Source organism: Larus michahellis, chromosome 14 (genome assembly GCF_964199755.1).
Source record: "Larus michahellis chromosome 14, bLarMic1.1, whole genome shotgun sequence".
Classification (NCBI taxonomy): Eukaryota; Metazoa; Chordata; class Aves; order Charadriiformes; family Laridae; genus Larus; species Larus michahellis.
Genome location: NC_133909.1, coordinates 9,957,615 through 9,973,038, shown reverse-complemented (window position 1 = coordinate 9,973,038; position 15,424 = coordinate 9,957,615). Strand labels below are relative to the sequence as shown.

At 45.7% G+C, this 15,424-nt stretch overlaps 1 protein-coding gene across 10 annotated transcripts in view; it reads right to left on the bottom strand.

The window, feature by feature from the left end:
• RAB11FIP4 (RAB11 family interacting protein 4) overlaps positions 1–15,424 on the bottom strand; it is a 126,116-nt gene that overhangs the window by 25,656 nt on the left and 85,036 nt on the right. For 2 of the 10 annotated variants that reach the window (XM_074607427.1, XM_074607432.1), the window contains exon 1: positions 388–488. The exons of 3 other annotated variants lie outside the window; for them this stretch is intronic. The gene's annotated coding sequence lies outside the window, so the exon portion shown is untranslated. Of the gene's footprint in view, positions 1–103; positions 298–369; positions 489–15,424 lie in introns of those variants that run through there. 5 more of the 10 variants (XM_074607428.1, XM_074607429.1, XM_074607430.1 and 2 more) reach the window with 5 other exon arrangements.

The following is a 15,424-nucleotide window of genomic DNA, read 5'->3' as shown; positions in this document are numbered from 1 at the left end:
AAAAAAAACCAACAAAACCAACCCTCCCTGGGCAAACAAGAAAGGAAAAAAAAAAAACAACCAACCCCCCAAAACCACCCAACCCAGCAGGGTTTCGCTCTACCTGCGTTATTTCCTGGATTTCAAAACGCCCCGTGCAATGGTGAAAATGCAGATGCCGCAGCAGAAAGGTCACAGAGATGCTCTCTTCCTCCCGCCCCCACCCCTTATATACACCAAACCTGCGAAGGTAGAGGAATTCCGGTAACCCACGGATCCCCCTTTCCTCACGCCGCAGCCCCGACGCGGGGTCCCGCTCTGCCCCCTTCGGGGCAGAGCGGGACCCCGCGCCGGGGCTGCGGCGTGGAAACCCCCAACCCCGCCGCAAACCTTCCTCCTCTTCCTCACCCCGCACCAAGGTACCGGCTGGCTCCCTCCTTCTGCTCGCCGGCTTCCCCCGTACCTGGCCCGGCGCCGGGAGGACGGTGCCGTCCCCACGCCCCGTCCCCGCCCGCAAGAAGGGGCGGGCGGAGGGACGCGGCGAACGCGGCCCGCCCCGGCGTTGCTACGCGACGCTACCGGGGACGGGGGGGGGGGCGGTGGGTTGTCCGGTTTAAGGGCTGGGTATGGGGCTTCTGTGACGTCACAGAGCGGGGGGTCCGGTGGAGGCGCTCCGTACCGGGGTTTTGTGACGTCAGAGCGCGGGGAAGGTGCGGGAGGGGGGGCGGACTTCCCCATCGCTGCAGGGTTGGGGGGGACACGGACGCAAAGTGTTCGCGTGAGGGACATTTCCCCCACCCCCCCGCCCCCCCGCTGGTGGGTTTAGGCGGAATTCTTCAGTTTTGCTCAAAATTAGCTGCAAAAACTGGTCAAGTCGGTAAACGTGGTGCCGAGGGCCGCGGTATATGGTGGTTTCGGCAGCGTTGGGTTCGTGGTTGGACTCGATGGTCTTAAAGGTCCCTTCCAACCCAGATGATTCCACGATTCTATGAAGAGAAGAAGCTGCTTGGGGTTCCTGAGAAATTAAATGTGTCTTAAAACCTGAATAATTCTAAATATAAATATATTGTCCTTGGTTTGAGGAGCGAGAGGTGGAGGAGAGCATCTGTTGTCTCATCATTGGCCAATCCGGCCCAAACCACGACATATATGTGTGTGTGTTTATATGTACGCATATATACATGTATACATGTATATGTATATATATACACACACATATATATATGTACATGTATCTGTGCTCAAACCTAGGGCAGCCAGAAAGCTGTTCAGAAACAGCGTGGTGGGAAGGAGGAGGTCGCTGAGCAGATCTCAGTAAGGGCAGGTGAAGCATCGCCTCCGCCCCGGGCACCCACCCACCTCTCCTCCCCAGCAATTGGGGCCACCAGCCCATTCCTGCCGGTGGTAAGCCTGCAAGGAATGCATTTGACACGCCAATGGAGGAACTTTTACAGACCAATCTCTGGTTTAGAATCATAGAATTGCTTGGCTTGAAAAAGACCTTTAAGATCATCAAGTCCAACCATTAACCTAGCACTGCCAAGTCCACCACTAAACCATGTCCCTAAGTGCCACATCTATCCATCTTTTAAATACCTCCAGGTATGATGATTCCACCACTTCCCTGGGCAGCCTGTTACAGTGCTTGACAACCCCTTTTGGTGAAGAGATTTTTCCTAATATCCAATCTAAACCTCCCCTGGCACAACTTGAGGCCATTTCCTCTTGTCCTATCGCTTGTTACTTGTGAGAAGAGACCGACCTCCACCTCTCTAGAACCTCCTTTCAGGCAGTTGTAGAGAACGAGAAGGTCTCCCCTCAGCCTCCTTCTCTCCAGGCTGAACAACCCCAGTTCCCTCAGCTGCTCCTCAAAAGACTTGTGCTCTAGACTCGTGTTTCCAACTTCTCATAGATAGAAGGGGTTGCCCTGGTGGACAGGGCCCGGAGGGGATGTCAGGTCCCTGGACGGGACCAGTCTCTGGGGACATCAGGGTTTGCTGGGGATGACCTCGCCTGCCTGGTCTGCCCTCATTCCTACAACTGGGTGACAATAAAACGCATGTACGGCCTCACCGTGATGGTGGTGCCAGTCTAAAACACCCTCAGTGTGCCCAAAGCAAAACAGATTCTGTTAGGAAATGATGTCTGTTTTGTCCTTGATTTTAATCCCTTTAGTTACAAGATAAAGAAAAGCAAAACAAAAAAAGGCTGAGAACACTCACACTGACTTTGTTATTTTAAATTCACTTCACTTCTTCGAAGTTGTGTAACTTCCTTTTTTGCAATGCCTCATAAGAATTCTGTTTACTGTGGTGTCTGTGCTAATAAAAAATTAAAGAAATAAAATTGTTTCTGTGGCTTTGCAGTAGAGGACTCAAAGGCAGAGGGTGGTATTCAAACAAACATTTTCTGCAAAACTCCTGTCCCTGAGCCAAACTCTGCCCTTACTGACTGCCACCGTTTTCACTGGAGTGTTACGGAAGGAAACACTGTCCTGCAGGATTCAGCCAACAGACGAGCACCCCCCTCCCAACCGCAACGGCACTGAAAGATTTGGAAAAGGAAAGAATCCCCAGTCGCTACCCTGCCGTTGGATCTGGCCATATTCCAAAACCCGTTTTTAAAGTTAACTTTGGGTACTTCAAAACTTTGGGTACTTCGTTGCGTATTTAATGATAGTGATCATATACAGAGTTACAGAGATGCTGGTTGAAAGATCATTTAAGTACTTTATACTTCTGTCCTCAAATCTTTTGGACTTTATCATGTCCAAAGACAGGGCGCTTTCCAGAGAGGAGAGAGGCCCGGGAGTTACTTGGAGCAGAGGATAAGGAAATTATAAGAAAACTGACCAAAGCGGGCAGTGACAAGCCCACCAGCTCGTACCTCACTCAAACCCATCTACCAGCTTAACGTCGCATGTTCCAGCTATTGCCTGAGCCTGCCCTCATTTTCATCGCAGCCAGCAACTTCTAAGTGTAAAATATTGTTGTTCAAAAAGCAACAGAAGAAAAAAGAAAAAAGAAATTCATTAGCTTCAATTCTTACACGCAAAGCTTAACGCAGTTCACTGAACTTGACCCTTTAGAAAAGTTCATTGAAAGAAAATGAATTCCCTCGCTGCTGAACAGAGAAGTATTTGGAGGGGTGGGAGATGCCTTAGGTTTAGTGTGATAAAGTGTAACAGCACCAGATGAAAGCGAAGTGCGCCTTTAGCCAAGACACACGGCATCCTCCTGTGTCCGAGGAGGTCCCTGGGACTCAGCAGGGCAGGTCTCGGGCAGGTCCCCACACACGGGGGACGCAGCAGACCCCAGGCTCCCCGTGGTGGCAGTGGGGCTCCGCAGCCTTCATGTTCGGGAGCTCTCCCGGGAAGCTGAACAGAAGCTGATAATGAATGGTGTAACAGGGATCAAAAACACCTCCCTGACCTCCTTCTATTCAATAATCTAAATTAACGGGAAAGCAATTTTTACAAGACAGACAATTTCACTGCTTATTAAATAGGACACTTTAAAATCTGCTTTTCCTTTCAGTATTTGTTTTGAATGAGATAGTTGAATCCAAGGGTTCACTGCAGAATAAATAACAATCAGAAATAAAATAATTACTTGCACAGTACATTTTTTAATGTTTCCTGAAAGATGCAAGCAAGAAGTGTTTGTATTGTTACACTAACCAGGCAGTATTACGGCACATTGTGAAACAGTTCCTGATACTTACAGAATGACTAGCCAACAGAGCTCTACCTTCAATGGCTTGCGATGAGCAACATGTAAAATAAACATTTAACAGATAAAACAGCAATAGTTAAAACTAATATTATAATAGAGACGTGTTTGGTACATCTGCTGAGTGTATTACTCAGTACGCTACCCAGGGCTTTGCCATTTATTACACAGTAATAATGGAGAAGGCATAAATGTCTCATTGATAGAAGCATTCCTCAGTAACCGTCCTAGAAAATGCACAAGTTTTAGCCAATCACTTCTTATTAAGGAATGACTGTATAAAAGCTTTATTAAGTAATAACCACAGCTATAATACAGGTCCATTTCTCACTTCATTAAAGCTGAGCCTGATTAAGTGGAGACTGTTAGAGGCTGGCTCTGATCTCCACTGAGACAAAAAACTTAATTTTTACATATTCCATGGTAAAGTGATAATTTTCTGTTTAACAGGACTTAGGATTTGTTTCCTACAAATGAAAAAGCGGAGCACGCTGTCATGGAGGGCAGGTGGCCATCACTGCCTTCTCTTGGAGGAATGAGAACGATATCGGGAGTGACACAGACCTCCAGCTGCTTCATGCCTAAGAGCAGCGAGGGGAGGAGGAAGGGCTGCGCGCCTGCACGAAACGCCCAGGAGAGCAGCTTCTGCTTGGTAAGACTGGCAGCCGCAACTCAAATAAGTCAGCGCCACAGAAGGAGAAGGTGCATGGTATGTTTTCCCCATCTGAGATTGGAGGTCTGTTCTCTTGTCATGATTTCAGGCAGCTGAGGAATCTCTGCAGGTTACTCAGGTGACCACAGACATTGAAATACACTCCAGGCCTCATGCGTAGTTTGCATGAACAGGATCTGCACACTGAGACCCTCGTGAGCATGGTCTGTCAATAGCAGACTTGCTGCTCTTCCAATGAAGGCTGTACAACGGCAGACGTGTTCCTCCAGTACCGTAAGAGCTGGCCCCTGGAAACAGCAGGGCATTCCCTCGCACACAATTTCCATCTTAATTCATCTTGTTTTTTTCCTAAATCCCATCTGCCAAATGCCCACTTGTACACAGTGGTATTTGCAAAGTACGTGTACTCTGAGTCCTGTGCAGGTTTTGAGGTAAGGATAGTGACAACCTTTCTGTTAATGGAGAGTAGACTTTTATCCCCATTACCACAGGAAAGAAGAAGAGATGGCTGCCCTGGCAAAAGGATGCTTGGTACTGCCAGATCCCACAGATGAATAATGCTAAGCATCCTGAGAAAGGTGCTTGCAGAAGCATGCCAGAGGAAATTTGGGCAAACTATTTGTATTTGGGTGCTTAGAGGAAGCTTGCTAAATACACAGCTGTGTGCCTAAATAGCAATCACTGCTGACTTGCAGCAGCAGCCAGAGTGCCTGCCGAAACCAGGGGCTCCCAGCCAGGAAACGCCAGGCAGGGCACATTGTTGAAAGGGTTTATGGCAGGGCAACCTGCTGATCTTGTACAAAGCGTCGCAATTTCTTCTGGAGCCATTCTGAACAAAGGCTGGCACCTCCTATGTTGCTCCAGAAGCAGAAGCCGTCCTCTGAATCTCACTAACGCATCGCTCACAGGCTAGTCACCCTAATGACAAGAAACTGGAGCTGAAATGTGAAGAACAGAGACTAATTAATAATGAAGATAATGAGATCACCAGAATGTATATACCAAACCCGCATCTTAATTATCTCATGAAAACTGGCAACTCCAATCATGCTTCAAGGGCCTTTACTCATGCTCTCTCTGATGAATATTGGTGGCTATTTTGCACAGATACTTATGTAAAAATACCTTTTGTGTGGGCTTTTCCCCTACAATAATAGCCAGCCAAGCTACTACTGCACATAACTGCTCCATTTCAAAATGAGATATCGCAGACTAGTAATTACAGCTGGTCTGATCTTCATCTCATCTACTCTCATCTTACTTTGGAGTGCCTCCTTTGAAGTAAATGCAACGATACTGGTGTGAATTACTGCAGTATTATTATGAATCCCTTTTATTATGACAGAACAAACCAAGAATGATCCCTAATTAAGATAGTTTCTGCAGAAACACAGGGAGGACATAGTCCCCTGCCCCAAAGATCTTACAATCCAAATAGGCAAAGACAGACTTTGAGGTAGGGAAAAGGGGACAGAGGGAGTGCAGAATGAACTCTCTCCTAACAACAATTTGTTCCCAAGACTTGTTTGAAAGGGAAGTTAGGAGAAGGCTAAGATAGAATGAACACGGGAAAAGTGTAGAGCTGCTGAGCTGAAGTCTGTACGGGGGAAGAAACAGGCTGCATTTACAGCAGACAGAGCCTTTTCAGAGCTTTCCGCAGTTTCCCCCCTGCCCTCCCTATCTCTGCATCCCTGGACAAGGTGAGGAGGTCAGCTCCAAACTACAGCTGCAGGGGAACATTGCTCTGGGTGCAGCAGGTTCAGCTCAACCCCTGCTCCCACTCCCCAAAAACAAGACCCCTATGTGTCTGCAGAGAGGCTTATTTTAGCAAGTAAGGAAGCAGCTCTTTAGAGACTACACCATGGGGCAGGCCATGGGTGTCTGCTCTCCCTATGATCCCCATTAACATTAATAAGAGCAGAGTGCTTGCTTGTACACTATCCTCAGGAATACAGCAGGCAGCCTGGCAGATCAAACAGCACGGGTCAAGTGAAGGGCTCGCAACAGAATGTCTCTGCCCAGACAAGAGCACTGAAGGCAGGATGGGGCTGGCTGAGGGCCCATTAGCATCAATTCCTTGGGCTTATAATGAAGTTGGACCTAACTCTACTGCTTGCAATTACAGCATAAAGACATTTCAGAGGACTCACCCATCGCTCTCTCTAGAGATGAGCTACTTGCAACCTCTTTGCCATCAGTAGGTTACGTTTTGGTTGCTTAATGAGGCTGTATTTGGGGAGATTTTCTGTGTTCCTCTCCAAAAGCCTGAGGGACAATAAGTCAAGAACTGCGAATCCAAAGGCTGGATAATGGAACAGGATATGCACCTGCCTCTGAAAGGTAGTTTATTTTTTGCTCATCACTGCAACTGTATCATTAGGTTTTTCATACCAAGCTCTGAAGGTGTCTCATAATAATAGCTGCGAATCCATGATTAAAGCACCTTTGTCAAAACCATTACAAAAATACACCAGGCACAAAATCTATTCTATTTAGCCTTTGTCAAAATGCCCAATAATAAGAAGTTAAAATAAACCAACAGGTTAAATGAGCAAATTGAAGTGAAAGATATGTAGCCTGTCCTTTAGAAATGGGCTGGGAGGACTGCACAGACTGAGGGCACGAACACAGACACACTTTGCACATAAGAGCACAGAAGACAGCAAGGCAAGTGTGAACAACCCTCAGCCACCTCAGTACTCCACTGAGGTGGAGCCAAGCAGCTCCATGTTGCGCCAAAAAGACATGAACACGTCTACTCAGCTGTCTCTGCTGTGGCTGCAGTGACAGTAGGCTTTATTGGCTGGTTTACCCAAGCAAGCAACTGGCCAGGAATTAGATAAGCTGGAGATATGGATGGAGCAAGGGGTTCTGACAGCCCCTCTGAAGGATGTGCAGCTCTGCTGGATTCTGCTTGGCATGGTCTGTAAAAGACAGGCTGCTGGCTGAAGACCACACCTTTTGATAGTTTCAGCTCTGAGCATGTTTTCATTACATAGTTTTAAGCTTTTAGCCACTACTGTATAATATAACCTGTCAGCAGAGCAAAGGAAAAGAAAAAGAATCATCTGGCAGGACAAGAATAATTCATCCTCACCGGTGGCTAGTATTTCTCACATGGCACACGGCTAACAGCAAGGTTGCAGAACAGAGCACCCCAAAGCAAAGAAAAGCCTGTTCTGGGCTCATGGGTGCAACTTCACTTTGGTCCTATTGCTTGCTTGCATTAACATATCTCTTTAATTATACAATCACACGCTATTTCCCACTGGTGTGGATTTGTTCAGGATACAGGCTGGATGGTGCTCAGTTTATCAGCAACTATTCAATATCTGCTTTAGTCTCCTTGATCAAAGTGTAGCTTCATGCTTTATTTACAGCTACTACTAACAGCCTGCTCTGTAGACAGAACTATTTATTTCTCCCCCAGCCTTTTCTGTGGTGTTCATCACTCTGACATCTGAGTGCTTTGCAAAGATTAATTCATCTTCATAAAGCCTCTTCAAAATGAGAGAAGATGGTATTTCCATTTTACACATCAGGAGCTGTTGCATAGACAGATTGAGGTCAAACATTTCCACTCATGATAGGTCCTAATATGAAATGTCTCAGATCTAAATTTTTTTAGATATCTTCAAATATAACACCATACCAAGAATCTTCTGGTTTGTGTGTTAAATTAGAGCTCTGATTGCCTCCTTATGAAGTTAGGTATTACAAGAACACGAGAGGAGCAGGAACTATAAATGCTGGTCACCAGAATTAAGGATAAAAGGTCTCTGACTGCTAGTCTCAGGAATACTGAAAACCAGTATTTTTTCACAGATAACCCATGTGAATATAAAATACATCATGAGCCTTCAGTGAAGCATCAAAATATACCTTGAAAAACTATACACATAGGAATTTTTCTCTGCAGTTTACAACATAGGACCAAATCCCGAGAGCTTAGTGTAAGGTAGGAGGAATTGCGGGTTCTCTCTATTTCTTGGGGTCTGGCCCATTAAGCATGGACAAACCCAGAAAGCTTTGTAGTGTAAAGGACCACCCTGGGAAGGAAGGCTTTTGTTTTATTTGTGTGTTAAAAGCATCTGTGGATCAAATGTGCCAGTATCACTTTACAGCATGAAAACGCTGCCCAGGGGACTCTCAAGACTCATCTTTTCAAACGCTGATACCTCTTTGTCAGTTTTAATAAAAGGCAGCTACAAAAACAAAGTGGGCCATGTGGTCTCAGTGAAGCAGAGACTGCAGCAATCAATAACAGAAACAATCTGCGCTTACTTGCTCAGAGAATTTGCTTTTAGCAGCAACATCCATACAACAAGACATCACTCAAGATGTCCCTTTGATTTTTCTTGGGACAATAAGCCCACTGTGCCCAAAGCACATTTGTGCTTATGGAGATTTGGAATTCCAGGATAGTGTTTAAACTGATAACATGACCATGCAATATAAGATGATGGATCAGAGCTTGCAGGATGTGCAATCCTCCCTCTTCTGTCCTAAACTGGACGTTTTGCTGTCTCAAAAGAAAACTTCTCTGATAAAAATGGTGATTTTTTAATGTAACATAGACATTATTTTCTGCTGCACTTTGTGGTGTCTTTCACAGAAGGCTGCAGAAGCACCCTCCAGGCTCTGCACACGGATCTGCTTAATACAAGTTCCCATCTCCAACCCCGGTTTCTAGCAGATGAATGAGGTAGGTGTACGGTTAGGAAAGACAACAAAACTTGGTGAGAAGAGGGACATGGAAGCTAAAAGAAAGCCTTTTTCACTTGTTATCTCTGAAAGATGCCAAACTGTGCCACAACAAATGTCTTTTCGTTAAGACTCCTGGTACAACCCAGGCCCCCAGACTGCATATGATTTAGATCAGCTAAATTGCACTGCACATCAAAGTTTATTTGTTTGGAGAGTTGCAGCTGAGGCCATTAACCTTCTCTGTCTTATCACTCCAGTGCCATCTCCATGTAGCACATATCTAGTAAGTGGGGCTTCTTAAACAGAGATGGTCATCTAGCCAAATGCCACCAACGCCACGAGCTGGCTGTCACCAGGGAAAACACACCCATGAGGAACAAGGTGGGCTTGACTCAGTCCCTTGGCACTGACAGCTATGGTCTCTCCATGAAGACTAAGAAGGGAGCTGTTTGGCAGAGGGATGAGAAGGTTACAAAGTGCGGGAGCTGAACTGTTTGCTGTGTTTGACCTTTTTCACAAGATTAAGTTGGTGCGGATCTGTCTGCAGCAGGGAATCTCCTGGCTGAACAGTGGTCTGTAACCTCCTGCAGTGCCAGCGCTGAGCTCTGCAGTGCCACCCCAGCTGAGCTCCCATCTTCCGCGGTCACCTGTGGCTACATGGTGACAGCACAGTGTGACAGACCCCAATGTCCCAGCCCCTTGCAGTCCCTAGGTCACCATGGATGCAAGAGAGACATGAACCGGTCCTTTTCCCATCATTCTGCGCTTGGGTGACGCACTCAGCTGCATTCCTTATCTTTCACTTTTCAGCAGGTTCCTGGCCCTTCGCTTCACCAAATGAGGAACCAGATGTTTTCAGTTCCTTCTGTCTGAAAGACACTGCAACATTTGTGAGCAGAGGAGCTGGTTTGTCAGGTTAAACATGATTCAGTAACGTTAATAAAATCATGTCAGTCTAAGGTGCAGCTGCTGCAAATTTATATATGCCTGGATCAGGATTAATTTTGGGTTTAGGATCTTGGGTCATACAGAAAGTCAGTAATGGGCTCAACCATTAGTTCTATCCAGAAACAGAAGTTTTATTCTTGGATATGGCTAAAAAATAGCAACCACCAAAATATTAACACACGGATGGAAAACTCCTGCTACTTTCTGTAAGTAATGCCTACAAAGCATTTCCGAGGCATGGTTGGATATTACAGAGAGAAGTCCAATCTCAGCAAGAAACACATAGATTTGATTTAAAAGTCACACAGGGACAGTCTTATCAGCTGAAACCTGAATTGCATTCTAGCCTTAATGACTCAGTATAGACATCAAAATGATCTGATTTCCAACCTGGACCATCCCTGGCACATTCCTTTACCTCTGTGATTTGTGGTTCCTATTCAGCACCCGTTTGCATTCATATTGAAATCTAACACGCCAGGTACTTCCATCAGCTCTGCACCGCAGCAGGAATATACAGCAAGTCAATTTTCTGTAGCACCGGAGAATGACAACTCAATACTTTCCATGACATTTCATTTTAGTGGATTTTAATCTTGTCCCTAAGAAACAGGAGCTGCTAGCCACTGCTGGTTTGGGTTCTTTTTGCAATTCACAGATGCATAATAAGGAGAGGATCAGTGGAAAGAAAGAAACTGAGATCTTTGCATGGTGAAGGAGGTGCTTTGGAAAACAAACTTCCACACCTCCAGCGAGACGAAAACAGAGTATACAAGAGAAAAGATACATGCAGAAAACTTTTTTGCCAAACCTTGCAACCAGAAGCATGCCCTTTTCCTCCACACCACCCTTGCCCAGTCATTGGATCCCTTTCTCAGTATTCTGGTAACAGCCAAGACCCAAATTCGAGGCTCCCTGGGGGCATAGCACTGTACTGTGATAAACCAGGAGCTAATCAACAGAGTTCAGTGAACATCGAGAGAGTGAGCAGCAAAGGGGATTTAGTTAGAAATGGAGCATCTATGAACACCAGTTGTTCATAGGGACTAATGGACTGGCCTTGCTCCCCAGGTATTTTCACTCCAAAGGTACATAAAAAGGCTTAGAAAACTCTGTCTTGATACTACAACAAACAGCTCTACAAGGGCTATGGCAAACTAGCCACCTAATGCAGAGATGAGAAAGCAACAGGGATTTTTCTTGTACAGTCATTTCATGTTCTGCCCTTTGCTCTGGCTCAGCCAACTAGAGACAGAGCCTCTCGGGACACATAAAGCCCAAGATCCCAGACCATAAGACATAAAAACATTTCTGTGCACTGATTGCCTCCTCACAATAACCTCATTATCACAGCTGTCAATCAACAGGACAAACCAGTCACTAGCATGGGAACTACTGATAAGAGATGCTCACCCTCAAATGCATTCGTTGCCTGGAACAACACAAGCGATGGCAGCTTTAATACAGCAACAGGCTCCTCAAAGCCAGAGTGGCAGTCTGTGTCCTGCCTCTTCGCTGCAAAGGACGGGTCACGTGAAGAGATTCCCTTTGGCTCTGTGTCCCGCTACTGGGGCTGCAGCGTACAGCCCCTTCAATTCCATACCAAACTATCAGTCGTACGGAGATAATTGTTTAACAAGCAGATGCACACACTGTCATTTAGATTTATGTCCCACAACGGTGATGTCCTGTGATCAGCTTGAAAAATCTAAGGGCCTTTTTCCTCATAGATTTCCCAGCATATAAATTTTGTATCTGCCTTGCTATCCCCCTTCCTAAGTGGCTATCTAAAAAATGAGTATTATTAATCATTCGTCCAGTATGAGACCCCTCTGTGTTTTATGCAAATTCTTGATTACTGGTAAAGGGTGGCTACATTCCTAACCACGCCGGTATAAAGCTGGATTCATCACTTGTGTCCAGTTCTGATCTCAGTACTCCTCAGCCACTGTTCAAGACAGTGGTGTAACAGTGAGGTCTTGGTCCTGATCTATTGACCTGAACAAGTGAAGTGTTTTTAACAAGTTTCAGAAAAATTCTGCCATAATCTTAAAATCAACTAAAAAATCTTTCCCAAGGCAGAGATGTTCAAAAACCAACCAAATACCCCGAACGTTTAGCGCCTGAATCAGAAACTGTAACAGATGGACTCAAAGGGCTTTTTTAATATTGGCTATTAATAAGCGCAAATGTTCACAATGACAAATGCAATGTATTTTTAGTCTGTACTGGGATATTAGCCTGGCCTTCATCAGCACTTTTTGTCAAACTTCCCGCTTTGACACAAAACCACAACACTCTAACTGTGAGGCTAGTGTTTGTCTAAATATGCAGACACACAATGCAAGCTCGTTCCAGCCTCATGTTCCTGTTTCAGAGTAAGGTCTGTACGCGTTTGTGCTGGTCTGTCTACCTGCAAGGTACATCTGTCCATCCACCTTGCCTTATTCCTCCTCCAGCACTCAAGAATATTCTTATAACTTGGATTGTTCAATCATTGCAGCTTAGTTAACTTGGAGTTACTCTAGTTTAAGTCAACTCAGAATCAGGCTTCGCTATTGAAATGAATGGATTAACTCACGATTTAGTTAAGTAGGAAAACCTGGCTCTACACTATAAACATCACAAATGCAAAAGTCTTTAATAAAGTCAAGTTTTTCAATTTCATTTTTTAGAGAGTAAAAACTGGGCAGCAGTGAGGAGGAAGATGTGGCATACGCAATCCAGCCTCAGCAGCACGGATCAGCATGTGCAGGGGGTCCCAGTCCCCTTCTGCCTCTGCCATGTCTTTACTTCCCAGGTCAATACCTGTAGCACAGCTACTCCAACACCTCCAAAAGCCCAACACGCGACCTTGCCATGCTGTGAACCTTGGCTGTAAGCAATGCAAATATTGTGAATCAGATTCTTGTGGCCATTTCACAAGGTTACACATGAGATCTTAATGGCTCCCAAAGGAACACCGTGGTAAACATAAACTGTGATAACAGCATGACAAATGCCGGCTGACCTAAAATGGACCTATTGTTTGTGTTTAACTGGAAGCAGTCAGGATTTCACATCGGTAGTTTGTGCTTTCTTCTGGGATCGTTGCAATAGTTTCTATACATCTAAAGTTCATTCCAATAGGAGCTCATTTTTAGATGGATAGCACCAGAAGGGACGTGGGGAAACCTGGGGTTATTGCGCAGGGAGCCTGCACAGGTGGCTGCGCTGCTCACCTGCAACTCTGCTGTTCTGGAAATGAAAAGCTGCACTGATCTCCCCAAACTGCCACAGGAGAAGCTTTGCTCAGTAACTGGCCCTTTGGAGGTGCTGTCTGGCACTGCAGGGAAAACGTAGGAGAACAAGGGACGATGTTCCAGGGCAAGATAGCTTGGCTACTGTCAGTGTAATTTTATAATACTTGCATGAAAAGAAAGAGGGGCTACTGCCATTTCACTGCAGAGAAATCCGACATACAGAAACTGTGGCTTTTAAAGGTGTTAAGACACTTCACACCCTTTAATTGCTTCTGTTCCGTATTTGTGTGATAAAAGCTCAAAGAAACGCTTAAAGGCTTTGCTAAACAGCAGGAATACAGGGTAGGTGGTCAGCAGCCCTAAAACTACTTCCAAGCGATTTCTCCAAGCCCAGATGAGAAAAACATGACAAAGTTAGAACTTGGATGCTCGTTTCCCCATTCTTGCAATGCCACCCCCAGGGCTCTGATGAAGCACCTTGCTAGGATGGATGCTGCACAGGGCTAAAATTATCCTCACCCAGGAAATATTTTCCTCACACATTTGGCTTCACTCCTTCCCTCCTCCCTGGGCAATGGGCAGCTACAGGGAGAGAATATTTCACATGATTAATTTTCTGCTATGGCAGAGAGGATGTTTCCTTCTACATCTGTGTTTTTGTTCACTGCTGCTCAGACAAACGACTAAGCCGTGGGCAGCGATCTGGAGCGACAGCAGCGCCCTGGCTCCCAAGCACACAGCACAGCGGTTATTTGTCAGGGCAGCTGACTGGACCTATTGTCTTTCCTTCCCAAGTGATATTAGCATCTTATCATTAAATCACAGTTAACATCAAAGCTGAAAGCCTCCCCAAGGCCTGAATAAAGTATATCACCAAGCTCCTCAGCTGAAACCAATTTTTCATCTACTGCTCCTGGGAAAAGTGATGATTTTTTTGACATCGAAATATGCTGAAGCAAGCTGGCCACCAGATACGGCAGCCCACAATGAACCAGTACACACCAACACTTCTGCCAAAGCCTGGTCTAAACTCTACTGACATCGGTAGCAAACCTTCCTTCCATTAAAGGCATTTTTTGTGTTAGTGCTCAGAATCCTCATTCTGTTATCTCGACTCATGTTGAGCATGTTATCTCATGCTTCATGAAAATCTCCATTGGTTTGAACCGATTTCCCTGTTAGGTGCTGCTGTTGCCTTGGGCACAGTGCTGAGCATGTGAGCGACGGCTCCTCCAGACAGGCCGAATGCCTCCCCAGTGCTGGGAGATGGGGTTGGAAATTTCTGGTACCCTCCTTCCACCAAGCTTAAAGGAGAAAGGAAAGCATGTCCTACCAGGCCACTTTGTTCCTACTACTCTCTGAATGCTGCTTGCCCCTCCTTGCTGGGAATAATTTTTATCTTTCAGGCTCACAGAGAATAAATGCTCTTTCTGCACTCTGGCATTTTCATGCACTTATGAATATCAACAGATATGGAGTAAATGTTTCAGATAACATGGTCGAGTGGCAGCTCTGACAGAAGCATCTGCATTCCTACCTGTGCTGCAGATACAACTGCTCTGCCTGGAAACAACATGGAAACTGCAGTTCTGCTGCAAGATCTCATGTCTCAGTAGTGAAGTGCCCTTCACTCCAGAGATAAAGGTGCCCTCCCTCTCTTCCACCCTCTTTGCAGAGCTGTCTCTGAGGTCACTCAGACCAGCCTTACATGTCTGTCTGCCACGCCTTTTCACGTCTACCATGTTGTAACTGCTTCTGTTTTGCATTTAGGTGACCAAAGCTCAGGAGAAACAAGTTCAAAGGCTTTCTCAAATCACAGTATAACAGTAGGTGGCCCCCCCTGTGGCAATCACACATCTTACAATTAAACAAAAGGAAAATGAAGGAAATAATTGCAATGTCCACATAGGGCCACTGCTGTCAATTATCCCTGATGTGGGGTGTCTGCTCTGTTTCCTTCCTGGTGGCTCAGCCCCAGGCAGGCAGAGGCAGCACAAGGACGGATCAGTGTCATCAGTCACTCCTATCTGATGTCCAGCCTGACTGAAGATTGGCTTCAGCTGCTTGAATGCAGACATTTAACGCCCCTCTAAAGCCCTAAGATATTCAAGGCATTCACACAGATGTGGCATAGCCCCTCCACA